Source organism: Phaethon aethereus, assembly GCF_964289735.1.
Source record: "Phaethon aethereus genome assembly, chromosome: W".
NCBI classification, from domain to species: Eukaryota; Metazoa; Chordata; class Aves; order Phaethontiformes; family Phaethontidae; genus Phaethon; species Phaethon aethereus.
Genome location: NC_138581.1, coordinates 21,827,691 through 21,839,921, shown reverse-complemented (window position 1 = coordinate 21,839,921; position 12,231 = coordinate 21,827,691).

Sequence of the window (12,231 nt, the reverse complement as noted above, 5' to 3'; positions counted from 1 at the left end):
ACACTGTATGGCCTCAAGTCTAGATGTTACACTACCTTTGCTGTACACAGGTTGCAGCTAAACACTTCAGATTCTGGCCTTTACTCCAGATAGGAAACGAGAGTTTTGATTGGGCTTCTGCTCTGAGCCCTGGCTAGATTTCTCCCCATCAGCACATGTGGTGCTGCTTGCTAGGTTGCTGACAGTAGCTAAGTGCCTTTCAATTAAGGCTAAAGTTCCATCAGAGCCCATAAGTGGAGAATGCTGGGGAGATTAATAAACAAATTGTCACAGCTTCCAGGCATGCTGGGTTGGGAAGTGCAACTCTCGAGTTTGTGGGCTGTGTAAATTTGGAGCTCTGGGTCTGTATCTTTATAGAGATAGACTCAGTCCCTTTTTCTTTCCTCATAAAATGAAAATTCATTTCTCTAAAGGTTGAGTCCAAATGTAGAAATGCTCAATACTTATATATCTTCTATGCCAAGCATTTTAGGCTTTTTGCAGTTTTGGTGGAGTCACCATCTGAAACAAGGATTTGAATTGCTCTGACTAAACCATCTGTATGTGGGAAAAGATTATGGGAAACATCCCTGCAGGGCTCTTTTCAGTTGCTCCAGTGGGCATTATCCATTATTTTTCCAAGTGTTTTGCCTTGGGGTTTTTTTGCTTTCCTTGCTGTCTTGAACAATCTAGCTGGTACTTGTTATTGTCTCTTTGAGAATTATTCTCAGTCCTAAAACAGAAAATAAAATTGCAGACTGAACAATACAATAGTTTTAACTACTTCACTCTTTCATCTTATTTACTTGTTTTCACTTAAAACGACAGACAGAAACTTTTGTGCATTTGCTTGCATTTTCTCCACTACACATTCTACTCTGCACAGAATGAATATTCTAGCAAATAGATACTGCATTCTTTGCACAGCAAAAAGTTTCTCTAAAATCAGTGGGAAAATAGCATTTATGGGAAATTTTAGGATCACTTAAGGATTGTGTAAGAGAATGTTATAAATGATTTAGTCCCAAACAGGATTCCAATTCAAATTTACAATTTATTAAGCGAATAGAGGCAAGCAAACAGCGCTGGGTGCGCCGGGAGTCTCTGCTCCACCAAGACGCGCGTGGTTCAGTTCCTGTTCCTGGTTTATATCCTGTCTGTTAATACATATTCATGAATAGGCGTGTCTTCTTCGGCACATGCCCTCTTCTCCTTCTAGAATCTTCTCGAATCTTCCTCAGCGTGATCCTGTTCGCTAATACATATTCATGAATAGGCGTGTCTTCTAATACATATTAATGAACAGGCGTGTCTTCTTCAGCGCATGCCCTCTTCTCCTGCTAGAGTCTTCTCGAATCTTCCTCGGCGTGCCCCCAGGATGACCCCAAACCTTATGCATGCACTTTCTTTACACAATACTATGCGGTCAGTGGTCAAACTGGTTTGAGCTGATATACCAGCAAAGTAGTTTAACTTTCTCCTGTAAAATACCCATTTTTATGGTGCAGGAGAAATCCATGAAAGTACAGAAGATTACACTTCATCACACGAATCAGATAAACATATTTCACAATCCCCCATCTTTTTCTTTATAGTATTGATTCATGTTTTCATTTCCAATTGAGTATAACCGAGTAGATTAATCTAGTAACAATCCCCCACATATCCCCAATACAACTATCCCCATTTTAGTAAGCCGATCACCACCCATAAAATCTCCCCAAAATCCTATTCCATTCCAAGTTTGTCTCTCAGGAGGCCATTCGTTCTCCCTAATTTATGGGTAACAGGAAAAAACTAGGTTTTATTGTTGATTACAGGTACAGGCTGTACAATTAGAAAAGGTCCTCAGTTTTTCCATTTTTCTGGGGTAAACCCCAGCTGGACTTGTTCCAATATTGACTACAGTTATTTGCCATAGTCAGAGTCCAAGGAACTCACCCCCAAGTAGAACTAGAAGAGGTCCGGTCAGGTCCATAGTGATCGGCGGTCACAGCCCAAAGGGGTTGCAGCCCTTGGCAGACCCTTTTTAAGCCGCAACACCAGTTCCCCTCCGGTCTTGCCCTCTTCTTTCCTTTAAGGGGGTGCTTTCTTAGTACCCAAATTAATTGAGCACTGCTTGTGAAGGCCAGAGCTTTGATAGATCAGTGGTTTGTCCAGACCTGAGCACTTGCCCGAGCCTGGCGATTCTCTTTATTTGCAAGGCTTTATGGCTACAGAAAACTGCCAGTTAGCCTGCAACACTAATCTTACAAATACACACCACCTTCTACACAAAGGACAAATTCTAGTTCCAGCTCCTTTTTCCTGTTCTTCTTTTGCCAACAACTCCTTCCGATTATACTCGTTTGGAGTACCCATTGTTGTTTCCTATTACCCTTTCCCATTGTTTTCCAAACTTGGGGGATTACTTGTATTTCTCTCCATAGCTTCCCATGGCCATCGTTCACCTTGATTTGTTCCACCACAAACGTAACAGTTATATTCAATGACTTAGCAGTGTTTTCAGCAAGATTTACAAATATATTTTTAGCAACTGTGGGAATTTCATGTTTCACTCCTGTTTCTATTACAGGAGTAGCCGCAATAAAATTTCCACAGCAGTTTAGTCAGATGTGACTTTCCACTCCTTCACTGGACCTTTCACTCGTGACACGTGTCCATCCTTTTTCAGCAGTTCTCACAGCTGTTTCTGTAGTTAATAAAACAATGAAAGGTCCTTCCCAGAGGGGAGATAAGTTTCCTTCTTTCCATGTTTTTATCAGAATTTTATCTCCTGGTTCTAACTGATGAATTGCAAATCCTAAAGGTGGTGTTTGGGCCACCATCCCAATCTCTCTTAATTCTTTTAATCTTTTTCCAATGGTAATTATATATTGTTGGATACTATGATCCTCAATTACATTGTTCCCCAGAGGCATTCCTTGAAAATAAGGCATGCCATATAACATTTCATATGGCGATAATCCAGTCTCGCTGTATGGTTTCGTTCTTATGTTTAGAAGTGCCAATGGTAAACATTTCGTCCAGGGCATTTGTGTCTCAATCATTAATTTAGCCAATTGTTGTTTTATTGTTTGATTCATTCTTTCTACCTTCCCCGAGCTTTGTGGGTGCCACGGAGTGTGGTATTCCCACTGTATACCTAATGATTGACACAATAGTTTTATTATTTTAGAAGTAAAATGTGTGCCCTGGTCAGAATCAATGTACTGGATTATCCCATATCTAGGTATCAAATGTTCCAATAAAATTTTTACCACCATCTGTGCCGTAGCTCGTGCTACAGGGTAAGCTTCTACCCACTGTGTTAAATGATCTACTATTACCAATAAATATTTTATCCTCCCTACCTTAGGCAATTCAGTGAAATCGACTTGTACTTTCTCAAAAGGTCTGTAAGCTGTTTTTCTCCCTCCCGTGGCTGCTTGTCGAAACACTGTCTTATTTACCTTTTGACAGGTTAAGCAACCTTGTGTAATTTGCTTTGCTATTTCAAAAATTCCAATACCACCAAATTGTTTAAGAAAATGATCACTTAACGCTTTTGTACCCCAATGTGTTTGCGCATGCAAACGTTCTAATATTCGCCTGGTGTAGGCTTTTGGCAACATTTCTCGCCCATCAGGCAGTGTCCATTTTCCTTGTTCTAATTTAGCTCCTATTTTCTCCAATTTTGTTTGTTCTTCTGGGGTAAACTTCTTCTCTCTTTCCTCTCGTTCTTCTTTGCTGATGTCCTCCTTTGTTTGTATTACATTAATTTTGGCAACTTTAGTCCTCAAGGCTGCTTCCTGGGCCTCTTTATCTGCTAAGTTATTTCCTCTAGTTCGGTAATCTAATCCCTTTTGGTGTCCCCTCACATGTACCACTGCTATCTCCTTTGGTTCTCTTAACGCCTTCAAAATCTTTGCTATTAATTCTTGATGTATTAAATTCCTCCCTTGAGTATTAATCAAACCTCTTTCTTCCCAAATTTTTCCAAAGGTGTGGACCACCCCATATGCGTATTTAGAATCTGTCCCACTTCTTCCTTTTAATAATTCCAGGGCCGTACACAGGGCATACAGTTCACAAGCCTGAGCTGACCATGATGGACTCAGAGGTCCTGATTCCACAAGTTCCAAGTCCTTATTAATTACTGTATAACCCGATTTTCTCTTCCCTTCTACCACTCTGGAGGAGCCGTCTATAAACAGCGCTTCTCCATTTTCCAACTCAGCATCTCTTAAATCTGGTCTCACCTTTGTCTGGGTCTCAATTACCTCTAAACAGTTATGTTGTAATTCCTCTGATGGTTCTCCAAACAAAAATTGTGCTGGACTCTGAGCAGAAGTCACCCTCAGTTCTAAGTCAGGGGAATCTATTAGTATTGCTTCATACTTTAGGATTCGGCTGTCCGTTAACCATTTTTCCGCTTTTTGTTGTAAAACATTTCTGACATTGTGTGGGGTATACACTTTTAAAGGAGAACTAAAGGTAATCTTCGTAACTTCTTCTATTAATAATGCTGTAGCAACCAAAGCTTGGAGACAAGCAGGCCATCCTCTGCTTACTGGATCAAGTAACTTAGAACAATACCCCACGGGTTTTTTGATTCCTGCCCAGTCTTGAGTAAGAACTCCATATGCTGTCTGGCTTGATGTATTCACAAAGAGATAGAAAGGTTTTTCTAGATCTGGGAGGCTCAGTACAGGTGCTTGTATTAATGCCTTTTTTACTTCCTCAAATCTCTGATCATCTTCAATAAACCATTTAAGTTGGTTATTAGTTAATTTTTCATATAAGAATTTTACTTTATCACTATAATTTTCAAGCCATGGTCTACAATATCCTAATAATCCCAGTATTTGCCTAATTTCCGTTTTAGTTTGTGGGGGTCTTAAGGATAGAATCCCAGATACCCTATCAGGATCTAACTTCTTCCTTCCCTTACTCAGCCAATGTCCTAAGTATTTTACTTCTTGTTCTACAAACCGTAGCTTTGATCGGGACACCTTTAATCCCTTTTCCCCTAGAAAATTTAACAATTTAATGGTGGCTTTTCGAATCCCCTCTTCAGTTTCTCCTGCTACTAATAAATCATCCACATATTGCAATAATTTTACCTCCTTAGGTATTGTGAAATCTTGTAGAATTTTCTCTAAAGTTTGTCCAAATAGATTTGGTGACTCTGTAAACCCTTGTGGTAACACAGTCCATATTAATTGTTGTTTTCGTCCTGTTTCGGGGTCCTCCCAGTCAAAGGCAAAATAATCTCTGGTTCCCTCATCCAGAGGACAGGCCCAAAAAGCATCTTTCAAATCTATTACACTATACCAAGTAAGTTTGGGAGATATATGACTCAATAAAGTATAAGGATTTGCCACCACAGGGAATTTAGTGATTGTTCGCTGATTTACAGCTCTTAAGTCCTGCACCATCCTGTATGACCCGTCCGGTTTCTTTACGGGAAGAATGGGCGTGTTATGAGGTGACATATATGGTTCTAGGGTTCCTTTTTCCAAAAGTCTGTCAACTACAGGTTTTAATCCTTTTCGACCCTCCATAGGTATAGGGTATTGCTTGATTCTAATTGGGCGGTGCGGATCTATTCTTTGAACCCTTATGGGGTCCATTTTTATCTTTCCAGTTTCCCCTTCCTTATACCACACTGAGGGGTTAATAGCTTCTTCATCCTCTTGTGTTAAAGTGTATAATTTAATCTGCAATTTGTCCCCTTGACTCTGAATGCTCAAGTTTAACTTCAAAATCAAATCCCGTCCTAATAAATTGTATTCCGCTTCAGGGAGCAAAAGTAAATCATTAAGACAAATTTTCTTTTCTGTGTCTACTTCTACATCTTTCAATATATTTACTTTAAAAGGCTCTCCTTTTGCTCCTACTACTGACACGTAACTCTTCCCTTTTTCTATTCCTTTTGGAAGTTTTTGAATGGTTGACTTTTTGGCCCCTGTATCCACTAAAAATAAAACTTCCTCTTTATGGGGACCAATTAATAATTTTATCAAGGGCTCTGTTGATGTTGAAGTCCCCAGAAGATAGAGCCCCTGACACCCCTAGTCTTCTTTGAACATCTTCTCATCTTGTTCCTGCTTACGGCAGTTCTTCTGAACATGTCCCCTCTTGTTACAGTAGTAACAGATGGGAATTGTAAATCTTTCTCGATAAGGCTGTCCCCGGGGTGTCTGCTCTATTCTTTTTTCCCTTTTCTCTCCAGGAGTCGTCTTATTTTTCTGACTTTCCCTTACTGCTGCTACAAAAATTTTTGCTTTTGCTTTTTGTTTTTCTTCGTCCCTCCTAACATAGACTTTCTGGGCTTCTCTAAGTAACTCCTCTAATCCTCTTTCTTGCCAATCTTCCAATTTTTCTAATTTCCTTCTTATATCCCCCCAGGATTTAGCTACAAATTGTGTTCTAAGGAGTGCGGTCCCAGCCACTGTATTCAGATCAATTCCAGAATACATTTGTAGGTTTTTTGCCCTCGGGGAACCGCTTCCCTTATTCCCTGTATGATTAACGTTCTCAAATCCCTCATATTTTGTCTTCCTTGGGGTTGTTGATGATCCCAGTGGGGATCCACATTTGGCCATTTCTGATCTCCCGGGGGTCCTGCCTGATTCTGTCTTTCCCAAATTCTCATTCCAGCTTGTCTAATCATTCCCCTTTCCTCAACAGTGAATAGGATCCCTAAAATGGACTGTATTTCTTCCCAGGTATAAGTATTGGGGCCTAGGAATTGGTCCAATTTTTCAGCTACTCCGAGGGGATCATCTAATAGGGTCCCCATTTCTTTCTTGAAATTTCTTACGTCTGTGGTATTTAATGGGACTGCCACAAACCCGATGCCTCCCTGATTGCCTCCGAGGGGTACTTCTCGTAAGGGATATAGAGAAGCTCCCTCAGATACAGCAGTCCTACTTCTCGTACATGCAGCCGGAGGTCGATCTAATTCCGGTGCTGTTGGTGGTGGAGATAGGGGCAACGGTGGTACAGATAGAGGTACTACGGCCACCGGAGGGGGAGCTGCCGCCGGAGATGGATTATTAGAATATGGAGGCGGTAGGTTATCCAGTGGCTCCCATTTATCATCTTTTTCCTTTTCACTTTTCCCCTCTTCTTCTTCCTCAAACTTTTTATCTGTTTTTAATGTAAGTATTGAGGCTGGAAAAGAACGTAAAGTTCTGTCCCATAATCCTGCATAATCACTTTCCTCCTGACTAAAAGGTTCCTTTGAATTAACATATATATTTAAGGCCTGGCAGACCCAGTCTTCAAAAGATCCAAAAACAGGCCAAGAGACATGTGGTCTCAAAGGTTCTTTTGGCCATTTGACCATACAATATTGAACTAATTTTAATTTACTTTTTCCTTTTCTGGGGCCCCTATCATTCCAATTTTCAATCATTATTCCTAATGGACTTTCTGGAGGTATTTCTAGTAATTCGCTCCCTTTCTTCTGATCCTGGGTTCTCGATTTCATCTGACCCATCTAGGAATTTTTACTGTGGCAATTCCTACAGCCCTTGGCTACCAGTAAGAGTGTCTTGCAGGGGGTTTAGGACCTATCACCCACCCACGAATCCTCTAAGAATCGCTTCGGTCCTTCACCGGCCAAGTCCCTCGCGGGAGACTGGAACTGCGGTTAAAAACCTCCACAATCGCTTCGGAACTAGGTTCCGTCTCAGTCACACTCTTACACACACAGGCAACCGAAGCCTACCCAACCGAATGGTATACACCTTAAATACTTACGACTCCATCGTCTTCATTCGGATCTTCGCGCGCAGAATTATGGGCAAAATAAACTGCTGCAGCCGGCAAGGGAGCTCATAAAAAATCAGATTCTTTGCTTGCCCCTATTCAGGTTCAGGATGGCGTTAGTCCCGACCCGACCCGATCAGGAGCCACCAAAAGGTGGGGCGCCCCTCCTAGATCAAGTCAGAATTCAGGAACCAAGACCATCCTGGACGAGCCCCCAATTGTTATAAATGATTTAGTCCCAAACAGGATTCCAATTCAAATTTACAATTTATTAAGCGAATAGAGGCAAGCAAACAGCGCTGGGTGCGCCGGGAGTCTCTGCTCCACCAAGACGCGCGCGGTACAGTTCCTGTTCCTGGTTTATATCCTGTCTGTTAATACATATTCATGAATAGGCATGTCTTCTTCGGCGCATGCCCTCTTCTCCTTCTAGAATCTTCTCGAATCTTCCTCAGCGTGATCCTGTTTGCTAATACATATTCATGAATAGGCATGTCTTCTAATACATATTAATGAACAGGCGTGTCTTCTTCAGCGCATGCCCTCTTCTCCTGCTAGAGTCTTCTCGAATCTTCCTCGGCGTGCCCCCAGGATGACCCCAAACCTTATGCATGCACTTTCTTTACACAATACTATGCGGTCAGTGGTCAAACTGGTTTGAGCTGATATACCAGCAAAGTAGTTTAACTTTCTCCTGTAAAATACCCCTTTTTATGGTGCAGGAGAAATCCATGAAAGTACAGAAGATTACACTTCATCACATGAATCAGATAAACATATTTCACAAGAACGATATTAGAGAAGGAACACTCTATATTCCTGCTGACAATTGCATCCAACAAATGTGGTGATATGGTTGTTCCATGAATGTTTCTTCAGGGAATTGTTTCTTTTTAACTGGATGTTCCTTTCTCATTTTGGAGTCCGTAAGACTTAAAAGTGGGTGGACATACCTCTTCATAGGATCTTAGGATAATTCAGCTTGGAAGAGATGTCAGGAGATCATCTGCTGGATTGTCCTCGTGGGGAAAAAGGCTTATACCCAGCGTGAATTTGTAGGCAGGAGAAGGCTGCTCTGAGGTGCCCTCAAAGCCTTCCCTTCTCCAGGCAGAAGCAGCGCCGTCCCTCGGGCTCCCCTCGCAGGCCAGGTGCTCCAGACCCTGAGCATCCTGGTGGCCCTCTGCTGGGCTCACTTGTCATCAGCGCCACCTTGTCCAAGGACTTGCATAACTACCTATCTATCTGGTTTATCTACATATCTTGCCCTGAGACCTCTTTTAGCAATGCCTCTGATTCAGAAATCAAATGATAGCACGTTTTAGTACCTTATAAGCGTTTCTAATAGTGGCCACCCATCAACATAATCCTTGTAGTTCCAAGTGCCTCTTAAAATACAAAGTGATTGAAACTTAAGAGTACATAACATGATTATGAATAAATGAATAAGGAATTTCAGAAATGTGATTTACATGAAGGGGAGTACATATGCCAGACGATAGAAAACACTGAAGAGAAATATATTTCTGAAAATTTATTTCTCTTCTGGATTTAGGAGTTTGTGCAAAATTATTTCAGAGTGTCCTGGTTTCAGCCAGGATAGAGCTGGTTTTCTTCATGGAAGCTAGTGTGAGGCTATGTTTTGGATTCAGGATGAAAAAAATGTTGATAACATACTGATGTTTTCAGTTGTTGCTAAACAGTCAAGGACAGTCCAGCTTCTCATGTTGGCCTGCTAGCAAGAAGGCTGGGGGTGCACAGGAAGCTGGGAGGGGACACAGCCAGGACAGCTGACCCAGACTGGCCAAAGAGATATTCCCTACCATCCGACGTCATGCCCAGTACATAAACTGGAGTTGGCCGGGGGATGAAAATCGCTGCTCGGGGACAGGCTGTTGATCACCGGGTGGTGAGCAATTGCTGTATTGGGCATCACTTGTTCTTGTACATTCCTTTGTTGGTATTATTATTGTTGTTATCATTGTTGTTTTTTTCTCTCTTTCTGTCCTATTAAACTGTTTTTATCTCAACCCACAAGTTTTTTCCCAGTTCTCTCCCCCATCCCACTGGGGGAGGGGGGAGTGAGCGAGCAGCTGCGTGGTGCTTAGTTGCTGGCTGGGGCTAAACCACAACACAGAGATAGAAACTACCTTCTTGTAATTAGGGATCCAGATGTTTCTGTTTCTTCATATGAACAACATCCAGGATACCCTGTTGTGCTGGTTTTGACTGAGATAGAGTTAATTTTTTCCATATTAGCTTGTATGGGACTATGTTTTGAATTTGTGCTGGAAACAGCGTGAATAATACAGGGATGTTTTTGTTATTGCTGAGCAGTGCTTACACAGAGTCAAGGCCTTTTCTGCTTCTCACACCACCCCACCAACGAGTAGGCTGGGTGTGCACAAGAAGTTGGGAGGGGACACAGCCAGGACAGCTGACCCCAACTGACCAAAGGGATATTCCATATCATATGACGTCATGCTCAGCAATAAAAAGCTGTGGGAAGAAGAAGGAAGGGGGGACGTTTAGAGTGATGGCGTTTTGTCTTCCCAAGTAAACATTACACATGATGGAGCCCTGCTTTCCTGGAGATTGCTGAACACCTGCCTGCCGATGGGAAGCAGTGAATGAATTCCTTGTTTTGCTTTGCTTGTGTGTTGCTTTTGCTTTACTTATTAAATTGTCTTTATCTCAACCCACGAGTTTTCTCACTTTTACTCTTCCGATTCTGTCCCCAATTCCACTGGGGAATCCACAGCGAGCGGCTGTGTGGTGCTTAGTTGCCGGCTGGGGTTAAATTGCGATAGTCCTTTTTCATACCATTTACGTCATGCTCAGGTCCCACACTATCCAATACATCCTTATTAACCACCCCCACCCCTCTTCCTATCCTTTGATATAATACACAGATATCATTCACTTAGCTATGGATCACCCCTGTAAAACGTCCACAAATGTCCATTGAGTTCATTTAGTCCATGATTTTGGGCTCCATCTCTTATGGTGGTCACTCAGGACAGGAGAGATGGTGTATTGTGTGGAGTTATTGCGCAACAAAGCCAGCTCAGGTCGGGTCACTGCTGCACTTGCACTGCTTCTTGTAAGGCTTGTCTTCCATTGGTTCAGGTGGTTCCTGCTATAGTAATTCCTATAACGTGCAACTCAAATCCTGGGTTACAACAATTTAAAGCTATTTCCATTACAATCTCCACCCTTGGCCCCTTTGGGCAAAGTTATAGGATTTAGCATTGCAATGAACTCCTCCCCTTGCCCCTGCTCCAGCTTCACAAACTGCAGTCCTTCAGGGTTGTACCTGCTCCAAGTGGAGCTTTATCTATGAGCCTCAGACTCTCCAGGAGTATACCTGCTGCAGCATCAAGTTATAGAATCATAGAATCTTTGGGTTGGAAGGGACCTTTAAAGGTCATCTAGTCCAACCCCCCTGCAGTGAGCAGGGACATCATCAACTAGATCAGGTTGCTCAGAGCCCTGTCCAACCTGGGTTTGAATGTTTCCAGGGATGGGGCATCTACCACCTCTCTAGGCAACCTGTGCCAGTATTTCACCACCCTCACTGTCAAAAATTTCTTCCTTATATCCAGTCAAAATCTGCCCTCTTTTAGTTTAAAACCATTACCCTTTGTCCTATCGTAACAGGCCCTGCTAAAATGTCTGTCCCCATCTTTCTTATAAACCCCCTTCAAGTACTGGAAGGCTGCAATAAGATCTCCCCAGGACCTTCTCTTCTCCAGTCTGAACAACCCCAACTCTCTCAGCCTTTCTTCATAGGAGAGGTGTTCCATCCCTCTGATCATTTTTGTGGTCCTCCTCTGGACCCTCTCCAACAGGTCCATGTCTTTCCTGTGCTGAGGGCTCAAGAGCTGGATACAGTACTCCAGGTGGGGTCTCACCATAGCAGAGGGGCAGAATCACCTCCCTCGACCTGCTGGCCACACTTCTTTGGATGCAGCCCAGGATACAGTTGGCCTTTTGGCCTTCTTATCCACAGCCACAGTCTCTTTGAGGTGCAGCTGCTCCAGTGTGGCCTTGCCCACAGCCACAGTCCCTTCAGAGGTAAACCTACTCCAGAGTGGCCTTATCCATGTCTGAAGTCTCTCCAGGGATGTACTTGCTCTGTCGTGGGCTTATTCATGGCCACACGCTTTGAGGTGCACCAGCCACTGATGCTTCAAGGTGTGCCTGCTGCAGCATGGACTTGTCCTTGAGCCACAGCCCCTTCAGAGGTATACCTGCTGCAGCACAGACATAATCACAGCCACAGACGCTTCGAGATATACCGCAACCTCTGGACATGTTTCTGTGAGACAGTCTCTGGGACTGCCGTGCTTCATGCCAAGGTTGGTGTATGTTAGGTATGCTCAGAAGATGCCTACCTCGTGAAGCCCCTCAGGAGATGCCTCACCTGTACATTACAGGCAGGTGCAAGGTAGGTTTCAAGATTTCCAGCGGTATAGAAATAGCAGTAGCGAT